The sequence below is a fragment of the Thunnus albacares genome, chromosome 9 (genome assembly GCF_914725855.1).
Source record: "Thunnus albacares chromosome 9, fThuAlb1.1, whole genome shotgun sequence".
NCBI lineage: Eukaryota > Metazoa > Chordata > Actinopteri > Scombriformes > Scombridae > Thunnus > Thunnus albacares.
The window spans coordinates 7,498,053-7,511,816 of NC_058114.1; positions in this window are offsets into that span (position 1 = coordinate 7,498,053).

Sequence of the window (13,764 nt, forward strand, 5' to 3'; positions counted from 1 at the left end):
AGAGAAGACAGGGTGGTTTGATTCCTGATTAATAACTACTGTATGTTAACTATAGAGAGACTCCTTTCAAGCATTTGATGGATTGCCTCTTCCTTGGTCAAATTAGGTTAAATAAGGTTAAACAAGACACAATATATGGTATGTATGATGGAACCATTGAAGTAAATGATGTAAACCACATTTATATTTGGTACCTGTCAACCACTTTGGTTTTTTTTTGTATGTTTGTTTTTGATTTTTTTTTCTTCATTTTTCTTTTGCTTAACATATGTGATTCAGTAGTGAAAGTATGTTAATTTCAGTCATGTTTCATTCAGAAGTGTCAGAGAATAATCCAAGATTTTTTTTTGCCAATAATGAAATATACATAGAAGCTTAATCAGGGAGAATCGGGCTGAAAGTAACACTTTTCAGATAAATGTCATTTTAAAAGATAACATTAAAGACAGAAATATTTTTTTGTTGTGATCAACAACTTACATGTGTGGTCTATCAATACCAGGTGCTATTTTGAATGGAGGTTGCACATTGTTACTCTCAACCCTGTCAGTCTGGATGAAAGTTACAGACGGGTGGGTCAAAAGTAACACAATGGTATAAACTTGAATTGTATATATTATTCTTGATTTCATCAAAAAATGTCCTTGTTAATATGTAATTGAAAGCATGTCCTTTATCTTAATAAAAATATTAAATTTTATTTTTATTATTAAAACATTTTTTTAGAACAACAGTATGAACGTTATAACTTTTAAAGAAAATTTAACAGTGTAAAAATAACACATTTCATTTGCTGTATCACTAACATAAATTTTTTTTTTTCATTGTCACAGTTGTGACAGTTAAAGTGCTCTGCGTCCTCAGTACATGCCTAATGGGACCAGTGCAGACAAAAGAGACACAGCACCCACACTTCCCCAGGCAAGGATGAGCTGAATGTCTCCCCCCCCACACAAGACATTCCTCATCCTTGTCCGGGGAAACTATATGTGCAGTGGTTTGATCAGAGTTGAGCCTGCTGTAACACATACAGTGTGACCACCACAAAAGAAACACCTGTTACAATCTTCCTGACAGTTAAACCTGACTTACTTCTATACTGAAAAACTCATGACATGGCAAACTTCAGGATGTGTTAAAGTACTAAATAATCTGTCAGATGATCATGACTATGACACATGAAACAATAAACACAACTTGTCATTCAAAAAAATTTACCGCTTGACTGAATTTACTTACCGTGGTCAAAAACAGCTTTTGGGGTAGAACTCTGCGATAGTATGATGTATCCACATGATTTTTCGAGGTTCTGTTAAGTGTCGTGTGCTGTATGTGCTGATGCAGTTAGACATATCAGACTTGTATGGGTTTGGATAGATTTTGATTTTATTAGGAGAAAATCGGGATGAAAATGTTACTTTTATACCGGCTTCCCCTATAAACATTAATACTCACAGAAATGTCCCATTTAAGTTCAAACTTAAAGCAGCAATCTTTTTGTCTATTAAATTATGCAATAAAACGAAATGGATAAATCTCACTGTACACCAGCTGATCACAGTCTGTTTGTTAAGAATGCAATCTTAGACTGTGAAAAGACATGACACCTTTAACCTTTATGGATTGCAGTTGACATCTGATGTTAAACAGCCTATCGGTTAATAACAGGATCATAATCAGACTTGATTCTAGTTGTAAAAAACAAACAAACAAATAAAAAATCATCATTTGTGAAAGCTCTGAATGGCTCAAGGCTCATATAGGAGACAAGACATTGAATGCCTGCACAATATGCTGCCCGTCATGGTAGATGGTTTTTCGTAGACCAATGTAGATTCTGCATGATTTCAATCAGTCATTGCGACAAAAACAGAGTCATAACTGGACCTCTCCCAGATAGCAAAACTGCTGTGGCCAAGATCCGGACCGCACCCGGCACATTTGGCACTTTCATCCAGCCCACCACATGGAATGACGGCACTTGGGCGGTCCGCTCCTGTTTCCCAGATCTGGGCCACAAGCAACCCGTATGTCAACCAAGAGCAAACCAGATAAACCAGAACTGGCCCACATCCAGAATATGCATACCTGAGAGCACTGCATCTTTACCAAAAAAAGCCCACATTTGATTTGGGATATTTGGGTGATATTTCCTACTTTACATATGGGCCATTTCAGGCTCACATCCATTTCGTCCGGGCCAGAAGAAGGCCAGCAGTGCTGCATCATTGCCTGAAGTGGCCCACCTCCGTATGCTATCACTTCATTTAAAAACTTATGGCATAATCACTACATCTGGTAAATCCTTTAGGCTTCTCAGAAATGTAAAATTTTGGCATTTAGTGGTTATATACTATCCAGATCAAATAGACATTTAATTTGTACCAAGCCCATATTGTTGTTTGTTCTAATTTTGAGATAAAAACTTCAGCAGAGACACATAAAAACAATAATTTACTCAAACAAGGATAAAATCTCGAATAAAGGTTTGTCTCTTTGTTTCAATTCAGCTGATGAAAAAGTCACTTACGACATTACGAAAATTAAAAAAATACGCTTGACAGCTGGATGCAAAGTACAACTAATAGTGTCCCATTTTTAAAACACCTGCTGCGTTGTTGCTCCTCCTCCGGGGCAGTTAGTTTGGGGGGGCAGGGTTGGAAACTGACACTATCGCAACTCAGAGGCTGGTAATTCTGCCCTGTGGCTGGAAGTCTCCTGCCAGCTATTTTGGCAGAAATCCAGTCTGTATTCAGCTAGTCTTATCTATTGTAAAACTACTTTGATAAAATATTTGGTTGTGAATCAACTTGCTACTGCGGCCACATGACAAAAAAAAAAAAAAAAAAGAAATAACCTCTTAATGTGGAACAGCGGCACAGTTAAGCAGATATCATTAAAACATTTACAGCTCAATCATAACCATAATAACTTAAATATCATCAGATCAAAGTGGTGAGATTAACTCGAACCACAGTGGTTACTTCAAAAGACACAGTTAGACAATCACAAGCCTCTTTTCACAGATTGTGGGCCCAGATATCAAAGGGTGTTATGTAAAAACATGATAAGATATTTAGAAGTAAAAAAAACACACACACACAGAGGAAGCTAATTCACTGGTTTGTTGGTGAGTTTTAGAAAGAAAAACACAGCAAACCTCCTTGTTCCCTTCCTCTCTGCAGCACCTGGGTCTCAAATGTCAGACCTGCTTCACCTGGAGCTGCAGAGAGGGCAAACAAACAGGGTGAGTGTGGGTGTGTTGTTTGTCTGCGTGTTTGAGAGACAGAAAGAAAGAGACCTTTTGAAATGCTATATGAACTATGAAATAGAAAAAATTTAATAGTGCGGTCAGTCTTTGTTGGACAATAAATGCAGAGTGTCTCACTTCTGGCTGAATTTGACTCTTGTGGTCACTTTAAACTGTAGCAGAGACAATAGAGGGAATTAAAAACTGCTTTGCTTCTTCTATTCTTGCCTACTGGTTAAAGCACTGAACCAAACTGCACTTTTAGTTCATCCTGTTCAGCTAAAATCCACAGTAAAATTCACAAAGAGGCCTTTTAACTTCAGCTAATGTTTCAATATTTGAGAGGGTTCCAGGTTTGACTCAGTTATCACTCAGATAACTCGGTAAATCTGCTTCTTGGAACAGGTCCCGACATCTCAGTGTGTCTAATCTCTGTATCAGACAAGCGGCACTCAGATTAGATCTGGGTAACATGTTAATTTGATTCAAAATGTTGAGAAGCAGCAGACTTCTCAGTAGACAAACTACTCTCTTAACTGTTTCCATACGGTAGTTTCATTTGACAAAATACTTTAACCACAAGGTCCATTCAGCAGCTGTTCTGTTCAGCAGATGGAGTTGCTCAGATGTCATGCTATTGTTGATATTCAAATTTCCAGTTTTTCCTGAGCAGTTTATGGACTTCTCATATGTTTATAATCATAATGAGTTACCATTTAGTTTTACATCATTCAGTAAACCTTACATCATGTTCAGGGGGCAATCTTATTTTAATTTGCTTTGCCTAAACCAACCAGTAGCCTGTCAGTAGAAGTTGCTAAGTTTATGTTTTTCACATTACAACAACTGGAACAGCTGCGTGAATCTCATTCATGCTTGTCGCCATTCTTCTGTTGCTACTTTCTATGACTCTCGCTAAGTAGCTAAATAGGTGACATCTTAATCCCGATGATATAAACCCTGATTGGTTAACTGTTTGTCCAATCAGCAAAAACAGTAGTCAATGGGAAAAAAACACTAACGAGTCTGAGGTGTGGGTGGAGATCTGGAACTGGACTGATCATCTTGTCCATTTTGGCTAAAAGAATTAAATTTCAGGTGAGCCTTGGTAAGGCAAGTTGATTTGTATAGCACATTTCAACAACAAGGAAATTCAAAGTGCTTTACATAGAGCATAAAAGGCATCAAGACAGAATGTAAAAGCAACACAATGCAACGTAAAGAGACATTTAAATACAATTAAAAAGTGTTACATTTGTAAATAAAAAAGAAGCTAAAATAGAATAAGATGGATAAAACAGAATAAATAAAAGTTACAGTGCAGTGTAAGATATTAATCCTCAGATTTGGTTTAATTAAAAGCAGTGGCAGGCAGGGATGTCATACTCATGTCTCTCTCCCCTTGTTTCCTGTCTGCCTGCTCACTGCCCACTATTCAATAAAAGCAAAAAAAAAAAAAACCCTAAAAAAAACACAAATCTTTAAAAAAAAAAAAAAGAATCCAATTTCAAATTCCTATTGTCCTTTTTATAAAGTCTATGTTTGCTTATTTTTTGACTTCTGGGTTAGATTTTCTTTGCCATCGCTCAGAAATTCAACAGTGTTTAGTAAAAAAATTGGCTTTGGAAAGTGTAAAGTAATGTGAATGGTTTGTGATTGATGATAAATGTTTAAAAGGTGCAATAATGTGGACATGTGGCATCTTTTTTAAAAACATTCATTAAAATGCATGGTTAATGCTGTTATGTATGTATGAGGAAATGGCCATATTTTCTCTTATAGTTTAAGCAAAACTTTAAAATGTTTTATGCTAAGTATTTTTTAAGTAATCTACTATATTTAAGTTTGTAGAGTAATTTGTAGTCTAGATAAGTGCAGTTTTAATGTATCTTCCTGACCTCTGGACATAGATACAATCATAATCTAAACACAAATGGTGACTTCAACTGTTTAACACATTCACTTCTTACATTTATCATGAAGTCTGTGGTAATAGCTTTTTTATTATTATGATTATGCTCGCTAACTATTCACTACAAACACCTCATGATTAAAAAGCAAATTAATTCACAGTGCATATAACAAGCCTGACAGAAAGTTAATTTAAATACTGCAGTGTGAGAGGCCTTCAAACCCTGCACCTCTGACCTGCTGCACAACAGTGAGACTGGAGTTTACACAAGATGTCAGTCATGAGCAATGCCATACACACTCATCCAGTACATATAAGCATGCATGTTCATACACACACACACACACACACACACACACACGCACATACACACATAATTAGGCAGGTGGTGTTGAAAAAGGGGGTGGTTATTGCCTAATGGGGAGGGGTTTGGCTCTGTGACTGACAGGCCATTAGTTATCAGGGTTTGGTCTATCAACTTGTTGACTGACGTCAGAGTGAAGGAATGCACCTAAATATAACACACACCTGTTTTCACACACGGACACGCAAAACACATACATGCATGAATGATGATGACATGTATGTTGAGACACATTTATGTCCTACACGGTACACATGTGGGACAAATGTGAACACACACACACACATTTATCTGCATAACGAGCACCTCCATACATCAGAAAGATGAACTTTGATCTTTAGCAAACACAATACCTGGCTTCCCATCAGACACACAGAGTCAAACCAAATCAAACTTGTATAATAGAAATTTATTCTCAGTTTAACTACGTAGCGCAAGGTGTCATGAATCAAGATCTGCTGTTCAGATGTAAATGTTTTCTGTGTAAATATTCTGTACAAGGCCTCGGAGACATTGTGATAAAAATGGAATCAATATAGTCAGAAAGAAAATACTTCTTTCCTTTAAACGTAAATGCATCTAGTATTTCAAGGTGCTGTGTCAAATTCCTCTGGGCGTGATCACATTATTCAATTGTATTAAATTTCAGATGTCTTTTGTTTACAGCCTTTTGAAACATGCAATTCAAAAGGAAGATCGAAGGTATCGAACACCGTGGCTGGACCCCCCCTTTTGACTATTCTTTTATGCATGTAAACACAAGAATAAAGCAAATCGTTGGTTGAATAATCAGGAAAATGAGAGTTTAAATACAGTAACGCACAGGTAATCTGTGTTAATCTGTGCATTTCTAAAGAAGACCTAAAAAGAGACGGTATAACAAGTAAATAAATAAAATGAATTCAGATTGTCTGAGCCCAGTTTAATTGCATTTTTGATTAAACTGAAATAATTTACTTGTCATTAAATATCCACAGTGACCCTAATATGCCATTTAACGCTGACTTTCATTCGTTTATGTTCTCAGATGAAACCAAACTGCTAATGAAACTAAAATTGAAAAAAAAATGTGCCTCAGATTAGGGCATTGAAATAGAAAAATCACCTGCATTTCAGGAGATTTTAAAGTTGCTACATGACTAAATACAGCGATTAAAATAAATGAGAAATTAAACCAAACTTTCTGGCTCCACGTGTCCACAACACACAGACAACATGGTGTGCGTCCAAACAGCTGCCCTTGTCGTTTTGTTTGTACATCAGCGGTGGTGAGAAATGTGTTACCGTGACTGGACGTGACACACACAATACACCCTTGTCCCATTGTCCAGCTCCAGAAAAAAGCAGCAGTTTTTCGGATTCATTCATTCAAGCCATCCATCCAGCCAGCACATCCTGGCTACCTTGACTTCTTTTTTTTCGTCAGGTGATAGCACATCTTCTTCTGTGGTCTTGTAGCTGCCATAATGGACACAGAGAAACTGTTTGTTGAGGGAGAAAAATTCTCTGAACTCTATAACCCACAACTCCTCCTCATATTAAAATGATTTTTTCCAGGTCAGCCATTGCAGGAAAGATTGGCGCTTTATGGGGTGAATAAAGTGAAATAACACTTAACAAACTCCTGAATCCAAGGCAGTGTTCCATAATGAGTATAAATGCTTTATATTGTGCTACATACAATATGATTTGTGGTCTTGCTGATGTGTGGCACCACAGAGAGTGTATGCTAGGACTGTCATAGGAAAAATGACATAGTACATATATTTAGACTTAGACTGTATCTTACACGCTGTGCCACCAAATCTACTGCACTACTTTATGGCACAAAACAGGAACAAGGATCTGTACAATCAAAGAGAACTAAAATTGAAGTTTTTGGCTGAGCAGATGGTGGAAAAAGTTAAAACACCACTGAAAACATGTTTATCTTCTTCATTTAAAGCTGCGCTAACATATATTTATATAATAACAATGGATTGAATTACTACATATAATATGAAAGTTGTCGCTTGTGATCAACCCACATATAATTATCACCTGACTCTGTAGTTATCCTCAGCTCTACGGAGCGTTTATGGCATTTTAGCTAATTGCTTTGGTTTTATGGCCTGCAATTTTACTGTTTTGGTAAAAATAGCTATGAAACCCACTGAATCTTACCTGCCCAATAACAAATTTAGCTGTGTTAGTGACTAGCCGGTGAGCATTGGTAGAACATTTAGCAATATAAAGATCCAGATATTTCCCTCAGCAGTTGGTGGAGACAAATGAGAGCTAATGAGAGGGAATGTTGGATTTACATTTATCTACGTCAATATTGTATTTTCAATTTGTTGTGCTGCCCTCAAGAGGCCAAAAAAATAAATGAATGCAGCTATCAAACAAAGAGATAGTAAACACATCTGGCGCAAACCAGGAATGGGGAAGAAAGAAAAGCTAAAACATGGAACAGTATCTGCATTAGGAAGTAAAGGAAATCAGCCCTGTGTAATTTAGAGAAAAAGTAAAACCACAGTGCCGCTGACCTGAGATAGAGGACCAAAGTACAACAATTTAAAGTGAAAACGTCAAACAGGTGTTGATGTTTGAAAGGATTTTATTTCATGGACTCTCAATTAAATTGATGTAAATATGCCCCAAGTTTACAATTCTGGTAAAAAGAGAGAGGAAAGAAAAGATATCTCCACTTTGTCAATCCATTTAATTTAATATCTGGCCTCTTGCCCAACTGTATTGATAAAAAGTTGCCTTTCATGTTAGCAGTTGACGTTAGCACGATGAACAAGATACAGACTCAATGAAAACACAGTGCAGCAGCCCAACACTGAGACTGAATAGTGTAGCAGTGACAAAGGACTCAACACACAAATGTTTGCTGCCAGATAGCAGAAAAATAAATGACTTAAGATGATAATGAATGTGACGCAGAGATAGTTTATTTGTTTAAACACACACATACACACTATCTCGCTCTCACAGACTAACATACATGAACGACACACACTTGATGAGAATAAAACAGAGATAAATGGACACTCAATACACTCAATTAATAGCATTGCTTCAAATCCGTCATGCAATTACCAAACGCAAAATCACTGCCCTTTAAAGATACGGTAATGGTGACTACTAGCTTTTCTAAAAACAGATAGCAGCGTTGTCTTGATAGATGCCGGGGAACAATACCAAAATCATTTTCTTAATTATCTCCTCTGGAACTAATGTTGCAGATATGTGTGTGAATTAATTACTGGAGCTTGATATGAGAGAGGGAGCAAGAGAGAGAGCAGCATTATCCACCAGAATCTTTTTTTTTTTTTTTTTTTCACACGGCATTCATTAAGGCAAAGGCAACTGCCAGTCACTCAACAAGACAAAACCTTGATTTCCAGAAATCAAATTAGCGCTGAAAACAGAAAGAGAGCAGGGACAGGGGAATCAACAAAAGACAGCCGAGACCTTATTGTGAGCGTCGATGAGAGACACATTGCTGGAAAAAAAATGTTTCTTTCTTCTATTTGTCATGTTTCGTTTTGTCTTCCCTCTTTTTTTTTTTCCATACAGTGGCTTTTCTATAGGCAGCTCGCTCTATGGTTGGGGGTCAACTTACTTTCAGGGCAATGCTTCCTCTTTAGCAGCTTGGCATAATGAACATGACCTTGTGACTCTCTCTCAGTCACACATTCAGCTCTGGCTCCTCTTCTCTTCACTCCCTGCTAACACTAACAGACTGATTTTGCTTTGCTGATCTCCATGTGTTTTATACTGAGTGCAAAGTATCTGCACTGCATGTGTTTGTGTTACCGTGCCTCATTGTCCTTTGTCACCTTCAGATTGTCTTGGGATTTCTCCAAGACACCGCATCACATATGTTTTCTTCAGGGTGAAAGCTGGAGGATAAATTGTATGGCATGAGAGAAAAATACTGCTCTTTCAACATCATACAAGAAGACTGTGTAGGCTTTCACTAAGAGCAAGACAAATGCTTTTGTCTGTCTGTGTCAACAATTTATCTGTTTCTACAGGAAAATTGGTTGCTTGTAGATACTAGCCAACTATAACGGGAAGCTCAATGTACACTGCATTTTACCCTGGTGGATTTAGATGGATAGACAGAAAGATGTCCATGACAGGAAAGCTTTTATTATAGACTGCAGCTGTGGAGTCACCAAGCAAAGACTGTTGATCGCACTCCCCACGTAGAGACTGGTTTAATGTTACCAAACTGTACCCAGCTCAAGATGTTATCAAGGAAATTTTGTAAGAGCTTTGATTCCAAGAGCCAAATCTCCAAACTGATGCTGTAACTTGCATCCCAATCCCATACCAAGGTGGATGGCTGAATGAACCTCCTATGGGGCCCCGGGGCAAAGGTTTGTCATTGGACCCCTATTGACCCCTACTATACATGGTAGTATTCTAAAATCAATTAGTCAATTGACAGGAAATGAACTGGCAACAATTTTGATAACTGATTAATTGTGTAAATCATTTTTTAAACCAAAAAAGGCCAAAAATTCACTGGTACCAGCTTCTCATATTCCTAGTTTCCCATGTCAGTAAACTCAATATCTCTGGGTTTTTGACTGTTGATCAGACAAAACATTTCCACGACTTTCTGACGACACGACTTTTACAGTATATCCTGAACAATTATTAAAGAAAATTATTGTCAGACCTATTGATAATGAAAATAATTGTTGGTTTCAGCCTTACAGTACTACTATGAAGGAATCATCTTCAAGACCAGGACCACAGGATGGAGGATCTGTCGTAGTTTATATTGTACTTTAGTGGTGAAAATTTCTAACACATTTTCGATTACTCAAATTATGTAGACCCAAATGAAACTTGGGCTTTTGGGGCACCAGAACAGTTGCCTGCTTTGCTCGGTTAGAGATCCAGCCTTGTCAAGGAGACTGTTCTCACCACAAAAAAGGTCAACTTTTAACCTTTGGTTCAAAAGACTTTAAAAGATCCATGTTTACTTTTTTTTTCCTGACAGACAACCTCTTGAAAATAATGACTGTCCTCTTTTGAAAAACACGGCACTGCTCCTAAATTAGCATTTATATATGCTGTCAATGGAAAGAAGTCAGTAGGGAAGGATTAGTGTACAAAGCGCCTGAGTTTGTCCTTGATCAAATAGTTATAGTTGCTTGTACTTCCCCAGACCTTAACCATACAGATGTTAGGTATAACCTCAGACTCAGGTTTTATTTAGATTTGCTCTCATTAAGTGTTTCATGGTTGAATGGTTCAGGCCCATGTCCAGTTAAAACAGAATTGTCATTGTTTCAAGAGCCCAATTTTAGGGCTTGAAGGCATCAAAACTTTAATTTGTGTGAGTTTTAGTGGTGATTTGACTTTTATATCTTGAGCTTAATGACTGCCATCACTTTGCTGGTAACGAGTACCAAACCGAATACCAATATACCAAATGCACACATACAAATACATCACAGATTACTCACAGGTAAATAAGTCAGTTACATTGGGTCTCAATGACTGGGCCTTAAGACCTTTCTTTTCTTGTTTTTCCTTAGGCAGCTGGCGAATGTCATAAAAGCAGGATTTCCAGGTACTAAGCAGTCAGGTCCTCCTCCTCCTCCTCCTCTGTCTTTCAGATAATAAGCACTGAACCCCCTGTAGTCACCCATCACAGGTTCAGCCCTTGTCATTTTCTGGATCCAGGGCTTTCATACATTAGGCTGGGATTTCTCATGTGCTAAGCCAAGTGAAGGCCAGCGCTATCTCAGACACTGCTGTAAGTGCAGACACTGCTAGCCACCCATTCCCAATTCTGTCTCAATAAAACCTGGGATATCTGGATACTCTGCTGCCCTACATGAATCTACATTAGATATTAAGACAGAAAGCTGCTAGCTGCCCATTTTAACCCATTTTCTACCTCCAGATTCTGAGCTGACTTAATCCTTACATCATTTTACTTTTATCAGTACCATTCAAAGACCATTCAAACCTGAATCATGTATCATTACTCTGTTTTTCCCCCTAAATGATTTAGTAAAATATTTGGAAAAGAGCTTAATTTGGTAAATCCCTGGTAGATTTGTTAAGGTTGTTTAGATCCGTAGATCCATCTTTCAATATCAGTTATTGTAAGTGACACTCATTGAGGATTTAATTTAAAGTTCTGGTGACCCTGCTTCAGCCTCCTCCTTAACTGATAATAATAAGCACTTAATAACTGTAACTCACAGATACAACAATAAAGACTTGACCAGACAAAGAGATCACTGTTTACACAGCCTGCAGTGGTTGGAATATACATCGCATGTATTTTCAATTGAGGGTTAAAATCTGATTTTTTTTTACACTAGAGTTAACATTTACCTTTTCAAAACCCTTATTAGCATAGCTACTCCATACCTCAGAATACTTCAGATAGATCACCTATACTTAGCCCTCTATCATCCCTAAAGATGGATATAAATCTTCTTTACTTTCCACCACTCCTGTTCCCTCCTCCCATGACTCTCCCTCCAAATGCTTAAATAGTCTTTTCTGATCTGTTATCTGCCCAATCCACCATTACCCACAGAAGTCTAGAAAGATCCAGAAAGCTTAGAAAGAGTGAGTACTCTCCTCTCACAGACAACCTTAGGGAAGCAATGTGTGAGTAAAGTTTCTAGGCAATTATAATATTGTAGGTTGAATTGATTTATAATTGGAATTCTGGTCATCTGTGAGTCTTTATTATTCAGTTTTGAGGGTCCTAAAAATTTCAAGGTTTAAAAAATTACTTAAAACTCCCTGTAACCACACAAAGGGCTTCTGTTAAAATACAAAATGAAGTATAAAATCTGCATTTTTTTCCCCAGAAATGATTGGTGGCAAACACTACAAAAATTTTGTAGTTAATATCAAGCATGTTTTATATAGACGGGGGTGATTCCAATTTTGGTGCATGGGGGCACTGACCTTCAAACAGCAGGAAGGCTACACATCTGGACCAAAATAGGAACCAATCCCATCTCCTTGTGGATGTGCGTAAGGGTACGTGCACAGTGCATATTACAGTATACAAGCAAATCCAGTATAACATCTGTCAGTGCTGCTGTATATTAAACAGGTTGTGCCCTCCCGTCAATGACCACAGACCTGTGATAAGTTTCCCCAGTTCCCCAACACCTCTGCCTATCTTTACCTCACATCACACACACACACACACGTCCATCAGTTTCTCATCCATCACACTGCTCTGTCAGATTTCAAACTCATGTCACCCAATTAGGTGATAAAACCTGACATTATAGGGTGGACCTCTCTTTGCTCTGTGTGTGTGTGTGTGTGTGTGTGTGTGTGTGTGTGTGTGTGTGTGTCCATGATCCCTCTGATCTTGTTATCAATGTGCCAATGGCAGTTCAAATTAATGCCTTCACACTCATGCATTGCAGTCACTGGCCACATTGGTAAACATTTCTAATCAGAGGAAAATTAATTATCGGAGTGGACAAACAAGGCGGCTCTCTTCATCTTTGTTTGTCTGTTTTCTTTTTTTTTCTAGCAACAGTTGCAGAAAGTAATAATGACAAATGGGAAACGTGAGAAGGAAGAGATATCCAAAAATGAAGGATTTGAGGGTCTTTAAGTCGTGCATGCTCAAACACCAAGCAATCAAAATGAGCCATATCTATAAACATATAGATTCCCTTTTATTGGAGCACAATACAGCTTCCCAGTGCAGTGCAGAGAGGTAGCGAGCAGGATTAAACAGGAGAGAGGAGAGGAGGAGAGAAAAATGGAGCAAAAATGGAGAGATAATGTCAGGTTCATTAAATAAACACGAGTGTGTTTTGGTTGGTGAACTGCAGCATTAAGTGAAGCCATGGAACCACATTTCCATATGAACAAGGCACAGGTAGAAACACACACACACATACACACGCAATACTTACAGTATATGCACAACAGGCACACACTCTAAAAACTCTCATGCACACACACCCTCCACATACACAGCTCACCCTTGCATACACACACTCCACCTTTCGCACACACACTCACCCACTTACCCACTCACTCATTCCACCTTACAAACACACTTACGCACGCACACACCCTACACCCTCGACACACACCTTCCACCCCACCCCTTCATTAATACTTTCCTCTCTAAAGCAGAGGAGAAAGCCCTCCAATTATAAGCGACTCCTCAGCAGACGGGCTCAGCGCTGCATTTATTAGGAGCTCATTTGGCTAAGCAGGGCT